Below are 302 nucleotides of genomic sequence, written 5' to 3' on the forward strand. Positions count from 1 at the left end.
AAGATGCTACTCACGTGCTCCGTCTGTGCCTCTGATGCGACACCTTCAGCAACGACACGCTATATAGGGAAAAATTCGTTCGTTTGTTGGTTACGTTATGTAAGTAAAAATCCGATGGGTTTCACATTACTGTTTACATACCTATGTATTTAGATCAAGGATGTGAGGACGAAGTCACAGCCCAGGACGTCTCACCGAAAAGCCTTGGTGAAATGCATCATTAGTGCGATCAGCTGTTGTCTGGGCCAGACAGACACACAGGGGATCCTCGCCAACCCTTACGTAATGAGGAATTCCAGTGA

General features: G+C 46.4%; 1 protein-coding gene across 1 annotated transcript in view; it reads right to left on the bottom strand.

Moving 5' to 3' along the window:
* LOC119587417 (heme-binding protein 2-like) overlaps window positions 1-68 on the bottom strand; it is a gene marked incomplete in the record, with an annotated part of 4,677 nt that extends 4,609 nt beyond the window's left edge. Inside the window, 1 exon segment of the mRNA XM_037936153.1 lies at window positions 15-68.
* Between the last annotated feature and the right edge of the window lie 234 nt (window positions 69-302).

This window comes from Penaeus monodon, chromosome 22 (genome assembly GCF_015228065.2).
Source record: "Penaeus monodon isolate SGIC_2016 chromosome 22, NSTDA_Pmon_1, whole genome shotgun sequence".
NCBI classification, from domain to species: Eukaryota; Metazoa; Arthropoda; class Malacostraca; order Decapoda; family Penaeidae; genus Penaeus; species Penaeus monodon.